Source organism: Rousettus aegyptiacus, unplaced genomic scaffold (genome assembly GCF_014176215.1).
Source record: "Rousettus aegyptiacus isolate mRouAeg1 unplaced genomic scaffold, mRouAeg1.p scaffold_m13_p_17, whole genome shotgun sequence".
NCBI classification, from domain to species: domain Eukaryota; kingdom Metazoa; phylum Chordata; class Mammalia; order Chiroptera; family Pteropodidae; genus Rousettus; species Rousettus aegyptiacus.
The window spans coordinates 7,097,597-7,105,499 of NW_023416292.1; the positions used below are offsets into that span (position 1 = coordinate 7,097,597).

The 7,903-nt window shown below is 44.0% G+C and overlaps 1 pseudogene; it reads left to right on the plus strand.

The window, feature by feature from the left end:
- The first annotated feature begins 6,897 nt into the window (after positions 1-6,897).
- Positions 6,898-7,012, plus strand: LOC118613161 (annotated as a pseudogene).
- The last annotated feature ends 891 nt before the right edge of the window (positions 7,013-7,903 follow it).

The window sequence follows — 7,903 nt, forward strand, 5'->3', positions numbered from 1 at the left end:
TAAATTTAATCCATTTATATTAAAGTTATATACACACATTTATGGAATGGAAACACACATGCATGCGTGTGTGTTTTGTGTGTGTGTGGAATGGGAAGGCTAACTTATATAACTCACTATTCTAAAACCTGACAAAGTTAGGAGCTTCCCTCCAAGAAGTGGGCCTCTGACTCTTGCAATGGAGCTGTTATTTGTTGAAATGTGTCCCCATAAGGTATATGTTGAAGTCCTAATGCCCAGTACTTCAGGAAAAAAAAAAAAAAAAAACATTTACTTCGCTCCCACATCTGCAGTCCGGGCAGGACTCAGAGAGGACAGCACATTTCTGCTGCACACGGCACAGCAAGAGCAGCTCAAAGGCCAGGATCTGGAACCATCCGAAGACTCGATCATGCACGTGTCTGGCGCCACGTGTTCCCTACTAGAATGTCAGCTCCACGAAGCAGGGTTTTGTTGACTTTTAGTCCTGTTTATCCCCAGCATCTAGAGAAGTGTCTGGCACCTAGGTGCTGAATCAGAGAAGATCGTGAGGCAGCTACATGCAAGTGATAAATAGCTGTGCCAGTCCCAAGATCAGGGCTTCTGTGGGGGACACACGTGAGGCAAGAAGCAAGGTCTGCAAGAGCTGAGGCCCTATAGGTCATATTCAGGTCGGGAGGCGGGAGGCTGATTAGGAGGAAAGATGAGTGTGGAGATGGGAGCATGATCAGATGACAAATTTACAGCCAATGTCGGATTAAAATTAATTTTGTTTTCAGCCTGAACTGTTAGGGGTCTCCTGAAGCCCAAAGACATGTAAAGACTTTAGCCTGTGTCAGTATACATCAGCTGCTCCCTGATTCTGCTCACTTATCACTTATTGGAGGGCATGGAGAAAGTGAGAGAAACTATGAAACAATATCCATGTAGTTAAGAAAGTAAACCTTTGACCTTTCCAAGGGTGTGCTGGTAAATGTTTAACAACTGGCTCTCCAGATAAAAAAGAAAGAAAGAAAAGAAAAGAAACAAAGAAAGAAAAAAACCTTGATTTGTGATATTTGCTACTTCCATGCTGTAAATACTCTCACCACAGCCAACTACCACCCACCAATTGCCATCACTGAATGTTTATTAGAAGAGACAGGCACCATTAGCTCTCGCAAACCTGTACAACCGGCTCAGGCACACCACCCTGATTTCCACTTTCCACATTCCTGACAGAATGAGTTATTCTTAAAGGCCCAGCTCAATGCCTCTCTCTTCCTCCAAGGACTTGAGAGTAACAGGACAGCTCATTTCTACCATTGCCGGGGAAAGGGGAGAAACAAGGCTCCCAAAGACAGAGGATGCTCACGTCCTTCACCTCTCAAGGTGTCAGCATCTTGCATGAAGTCAAGAGTCAAAGTGTCAGCGAGTCCTGAAGTTGACCTTCATGTTTGCTAGCACTACATTCCCCTGGGAGTATAAGAAAAACCCACTGACAGCAACTGAATCAAGTAGAGATTTCTTACTTGATTGCAAAACATCCAGGAGGGGCAGGCCAGGGCCTCAGGGAGCCAGGCTCCTTCCATGCCTCCACTCAACTATCCATTGTCCTCCTTGTGGCTGTGTGGGCTGTGTGGGCTGTGCGGTCACAAGACGGCTGCTCCACCTTCTGCATCACACTGTGTGTCAGGAAGATAATGGGCGAAAGATATATGCCAGATGACTTGACCCCTGACTGAGAGTAAACTGGGAAGCCCCACCCAGGATTTCAGCTCACCACCCATGGGCTAGAGTCATGTCATGTGATCATCCCTCCAAGAGAAGGTGAGAAATGGAGCACATTCCTACCCCCCAAGGGCTCTGGTAGGCAACCAGAAGTATTCGTCATAAACATAAATCACGACAGAGACAAGAACATACACAGAGCAGAAGGACACAATTTCTAAGCTGTCAGGCTCCTAACCAGGGTGACAGGATCCACCCCCACTTGCCATCTGTGATTCCCTCCCCTCACTAAAGAATGCAATGAATGGCCCTACCTATCGTGTAGCAGGGAGCCCTTGAGGTGACCTCAGAGATGGTGACTCACATTGGCACAAGGGACAGTCATCACAGCTGCTGTTCCTGGAGAGCTCCCTCCAAAGACGGTTAAGTCCCACCTCCCCACCAATCTGTCCACACAGGCTGGGCCTTTCTCCTCGGCTGGACTGCTCTGGACCAGCATCTCAGACCCAAAGCATCAAAGATTCGACAGAACAGTGGTCTTCAAAACTTTTGATCACACACTTCATTAAAAAATGACTAGGCATATATATTTCTAATAGATCTCTGGTTATTATTCATATAATATACACATGTAACACTAACATCAAAGGCATGCAAAAACAGAAATCTTAAAAAGACAAGATAAAAAATAAATAGAAATTCTAATATTTTCTCCCCATATCCCAGTAGCTCCTCCGACATGTCTGCTTTGGAGACCATGGTTCTGAAGTCGTGTTAGAGGAAGCAGTCAGCACATGTTATGCTAACAACTAGTTCTTTGGGACCTGTGTTACCAGCCAACTGAGGGGGAGAGCCTGTTCTCCACTCAGGCTGCAACGTGTAGGGTAGAACCCAGTACTCCACTGGCATTGGCTCCTGTCCAGAAAATTTGCTAAGAATCCACATTCTTCTTCATTAGTGCCCAGTCCAGAGCACTGAGACACATACACTAATCAGGTCCCAGAAGCATCCCTTAATTTCTCGAGGGAGGTGTGCAAACCAAACTGATTTGCAGTGTTAAGAGAAAATGAAAACACACTGGCCCCCCCGATACAGTGGGGTCTCCAGCAACTCTGCCTCAGTGTTGCCATCTCACTCGAGGTGACCCTAGATCTCCATCCCCCCTGAGGGTCACCAGTTCGTGGAGAATGCCGAGAAAGGCAGGATACCCCTTAATGCTAAATCCTCCCTCCTCTCAGCAATTCTTTACCTAAGTTCTTTAGTTCTTAAATTTACAAAAGTTCTTTATTGAGACAGAATGTGTCTAAATTCTCTCTCATTTTTAAAGGGGGGTCAAGGTTGGGGGAACAGGAATGGGAACAGGGCAAATGTGAAAGGATAAGACAAATGAGAAAAGAGAATTTTCAAAAAGGTAAAACAGGACTTAGAACCTCAAAGCCCACAGGGGGAAAAAGCGATGAAGAGTAGAATTAAGTTAGTGCAGATCCAGAACACAGGGGGTGAGGACATGGACCTAGGGCCAATGGTAATGCTATAGGAGAAATGAGAGGGGATGAATGGATTCTTAGAAAGAAAAGAAAAGAAAAGAAAAAAGAAAAGACAAGAGAAAAGAAAAGAAAAGAAAAGAAAAGAAAAGAAAAGAAAGAAAAGAAAAGAAAAGAAAAAGAAAGAAAAGAAAAAAAGAAAAGAAAAGAAAGAAAAGAAAAGAAAAAAAAGAAAGGGTAGCAGGGGAAGGGGAGTGTAGAGGAAGGGGAGGGGCGTGGAGGGGAGGAGAGGAAAAAAAGAAAAGAAAAAAGAAAAGAAAAGGGACAGGTGAAAATGCGCAGAGTTGAGGAGGCTTTGGAGATGGGAGTTTCTGGAAAGGAGGATAAAGAAACACGCATTGGTAGGTGCATGACCTGGAACCAGAGGATGGAAACTGGGAACAGGTCAAAAGCCCCACACCGGCGATGCCTGAAGGACCCAGGAAACGTCGGAGTGCTGGTGTGTCTCCCGGTGCCGCGCTTGGCTGACCTGGGACCTCCCTGACACTGCCCTTGAGCAGTCCTGTGGCACCCTGAACTACAGGTAACAGAGTGGACGAAAAGCTACGCCAGGCCAGACAGAACCAAAGGGCGAGGCTGTCCTCCTAATCAGACTTCCTTTTCACTGGCCTCCTTTTTGCCGTCAGGGGCGGCAGCGCCACCCAGTGGCTGGCTGTGGCGTACCGCACTTCACCACAGTTTCTTCCCCCAACCGGTGCCCACGTTCTACTCTACTCCAGGGCTACCACCATCTCCTCACAGCATGCCTGCTTGTGAGTCACCGCTTAGGGCGGCTGAGCAGACCTAGTAGAGGCGGGATGGGACTCAGGCATCTGGCAGGGCCTCTTGGCGCCTAGCAGCCAAGGACACCACTAGCTTTGAGCTCTGGGGAGATACATCTGTCCAATTCAATAGCGACAGCTAGTGGTGACCCTCAAAAGCAAGGTGCTCTGAGCCTCGCGGGGAAAGAAAGGTAAAGAGGTATAGAGAAACCAAGACAGATTCTTGGCTGTGAGTGGAGGCTGGCATGTATCCAAAGCCATTCCTGGGTTAAATGGTACAGAGAAAATCCAAACTGTAAAGTGATGGACCCTGCAAGGACCCTGCCTACTTCCCCAGCCACATCTCAGTCCACCTGCCCTGCTTTTGATTCCCAGGGATGCGGAACTGCTGATCCTCAGTGCACCCTGCTGTTCCCACCAGGCTTTGACCATCTCTACTGCCCAGAACGCTCTTACTCCCCATTGTCTGCTTAACTGCTGCTCATCCCTTAAGCCTCATCTCCACCATGACCCCCTCTAGGAAGACTTTCTTCCCTTCCACCAGTGCCCACTCCTCAAGTCTGGGAGGAGCATTTTTCTACCCTCTTCTGTGCCTCTATAATTTTCTATTTGTCCATCTCTTGAGTTCACCACACTCCAAATTTACTGAATGCAGATCTCGGCACGTTTAAAGTACTTGATCGAGGTTTGAGATATAAAGAACTTATAGACCCTGATACTGGGTAAGGCTTTAGAGAAAATGGGAGACCCACGGGGACAAAACAACTTTACACGTCCTGGGAGAGGTGTACATGGATCTAAAAGGCATTTCACTGGATTCTAGCCCATTACTCTTTTCAACGCACCACTCCAGTTTTGCCTCTCTGTTAGCACCCAGCGGCACTGAGCCCTCAGGCTGTCGGGAGAGTCCTCCCACCTCTTAGGGGCTCTCCTGACCTGGCCATGTCCGGCAATGCCCTAAACCATAGTTCTATCCTATCTGCCCACTTCCTGCAAAACTTTCTCATCAGAACTAAGCTGCTTCTTCACAAAAGCATATCTAGTTTGGGCATTTTACTCTAAAGGAAATGTCTTAAAAGAAGAAAAACACAAAATTGCACGCCCAGAGACGCTCATTTGCAGCATTGTCTGTAAAAGCTAAACATTATAAATGACCAAATCTCCATATAAATACAATTAATTCCTCAATATAATCACCATATGAATAAAATGATCAATCACATCATGCAAAAACTAAAAAGAGCATCACCACAGTGGGATGATTTGGTTTTTTACTTCAATTTATTAGCAAACATTCCCATAGTACTATGTTCAGGTACTATTCTACTGTATAAAGAGTAACTCATATAATTCTCAAAACAGTCCTGTGAGGTAGGTGCTATTATGATTTCCAATGTTTATTTCAGGACACATTTGGTTTGGTCTGATATAAAACATAAGTCAAATGGCCTACAAAACACTTATTTTAGGGGACACTCTGAGGCACCTCAAATACTTTCTTCCATGTAGAGTAGTGTGACATATTCTAAATAGAATTAGTTGGCTATAGTTGGATGAGTTTAAAAACTTACTTAATTTAACTTTTGCCATCATTCCATGGCTGGAGAAGTTCCATATGTTTATTACTTTTTGAAGTGATAATTTTAAATTATTTTTATCCTATAAATAAAGTTATGAAATTATATCAGACAAACCTACCAACTCACTGAAACTACTTGTTCGTTTTCGGGTCCAGGAGAGGATTCATTTCATCATAATCATTAATAAGACAAAGGCAGATGCTCCAAATTGCAGGTGTTGCTAAAACAACCATGATAGCTAACATTTACGGGGCACTTTATAATTTTATATTATGAATCTTAAAATAACCCCATAGAGTAGATATTATCATTATAGCCATTTTACGGGAAAGAAAACTGAGATGCTAAGAGGTTAAATAATTTACAAAACTAAAACAGGAGTAAATGGCAACATCAGGCTTCCAATCCCATCCTGCCTCCAAGTGTCCTGCTGACCTACTGCCCCAGGCTGCCACTCAGGGCTGCAAAGCAAGCTCTCCGCAGGACAGGCTGACAGCAATCCAATATGGCAGCACTCGGGTGAGATCGGTTTTGGTTCGACTTTACTGCATTCATTTAAATAGTCTCTGTTGATAGATTGTGCTGAATATAAAATAGATTGAACTGAATGCAAAGAAGATTGAAAGGTTCGTGTAGAAATGTGTAAAATGTACCAGAAAGGCTCTGGAGGATATTTCAGTTTAGAATGTGAAATAATTGGGATAGTTGAACTGAGGCTACAGAAGGAAATGAGTTTAACCAGGAAGGAAAACTGCCAGTTTCAGAAAGAGAGTAACACTATTAGATAACCTTATTCGCTAGAAAGCCAACATTTCCAGAATTGGAGTGCTAACGTAAATTCAGTTACCACTGTTGTAGCCCTCAGCAATCTTAGCTTAAGACAAAAATAATGGTTCCGGCTGCCTAGGTCATCATGGAAAAACAATGTATAAATGAAGTAAAGTAACTGGAAGCGTATTTTAATGAATGGAATCTTTATATTTTAAATTTTTTAGTAAATGATGGGTTTTGGGAGCCCAGTAATTTACATAAGATTTTGTTTTTAAATAGATAATGTGGCTTTTAGTGATAAGCCAGTTCTCACACCTGAGAATGAATATTTGTGCTTGGGATGTTTGTGTGGACATCAGACTAGATATCTCCCAGCTAGACACTTGGAAGACTAACGTGGAGAGTTTGCAAGTTACTTGTTGAGAAGACCTTGAACTGAAACATATTTAAGTAATGCCCACCTTTCTTTCCTCACCACTCACTCCTGCTACCTTCTTTAAAACTTGGGAGTGCCAGGGACACCACGGACTATCCTGTTAAGAGTGTCTGTGGGTCTATGGCCATGCTACCCTGAACAAGATCCCGTCTGATCTCGGAAGCTAAGCAAGGTCGGGCCTGCTTAGTACTTGGATGGGAGACCACCTCGGAAGACCAGGTGCTGGAGGCCTAAAAAATAAGGGATTGTAAGATGCCAAGGTCCTTGCAACCTGTGAGGTCAACCAAGGGTTGCCTCGCCTAAAAAAAAATAAAAAGAGTGTCTGTGGCATTATTCTAGAATGAATAACTTACACCTAAGGAATGCGCTGCTGAGAAAACACTGGAGGGAGTGTAGGGGAAGATTCTAAAGCAAGAGCAACTTGTATGGGCAAGGTTGTCATTCCCCAAAAGATGGATAGGAGCCATCAAGTAGGGTGAGAGAGGGAATGAGATTAGAACTAGCAGCACCCATACAGGACTTCACCTCTTTAGTGCTGTCTCTTGGAGTATAAGATAAGACATTCGCATACAGTTTAAATTTTTTCCTTTAATATTTAAGATGTCCTCTAGTTATCCCAACTCTGCAATAAAATCTGATAATTCCATCCAGGCTTATGTGCTATTGTGAAGAGTAAAGCAACAGAACTATAAAGCGAAGTGTCGCTCACCCTTTATCTACCCCCTCATGGGCACCCATAGAGGGCCCGGGATCTATCAAAGAGACAATGTCCCAAAGTTCAAAGATATAACCATCAACAAAGGGACGTGGAAATGATGAGAAGCACAGAGTGCTGGCCGGTAAATGCCAGATGACCAGCTCAAGACTGATCTAAATCCCCCTCTTAATTAACCCATACTGGAGGAAGGGGACCCTCAGGTAGAGGCAGGCTGATGGTCAAACTACATATCTTTACTTGAGCTTCATTTGGTAAATAGTTTTCGTAAATCCCTTTTATCCCATTTTTCAAAACACTAGTAGTTATACAAATGCCTCTAAAATTATTTTCATTGCCACTATATTATGGTAGTTTTCTATATCTCATTCATAAACTTTTACAGATGTGCATTCTCTTTTTTAACT